Source organism: Populus euphratica, unplaced genomic scaffold (assembly GCF_000495115.2).
Source record: "Populus euphratica unplaced genomic scaffold, PopEup_1.0 scaffold2.1, whole genome shotgun sequence".
Taxonomy (NCBI): Eukaryota; Viridiplantae; Streptophyta; class Magnoliopsida; order Malpighiales; family Salicaceae; genus Populus; species Populus euphratica.
Genome location: NW_011499846.1, coordinates 2,797,063 through 2,797,336, shown reverse-complemented (window position 1 = coordinate 2,797,336; position 274 = coordinate 2,797,063). Strand labels below are relative to the sequence as shown.

At 50.7% G+C, this 274-nt stretch overlaps 1 pseudogene; it reads right to left on the bottom strand.

The window, feature by feature from the left end:
• Positions 1-274, bottom strand: part of LOC105138130 (dnaJ protein homolog 1-like) — an 11,979-nt pseudogene that overhangs the window by 10,129 nt on the left and 1,576 nt on the right.

Sequence of the window (274 nt, the reverse complement as noted above, 5' to 3'; positions counted from 1 at the left end):
TGTGGATGTGGCTGATGTCAGCTGAAAATAAGAGGAAATGGGGGAAGATCGGCGCTGTGGGTGCAGGGGAGAAGGAGCTGAAGACGGCGCTGATTTTTTTGTGGGCCAAAATGGAGGAAAATCTGTTAAGAGGGAAGCAAGATAGAGTGGCGGTCTGCTGTGGTCTTGGAGAAGAAGCTGAGTCCGGTCTGTGGAAGAAGGAACTGGGAGCAGAGGGTTAGTGGCGACTGAGAAGTGAAATGTAATGGTTGAAAGGGAGGGCTAGCTTTGTGTA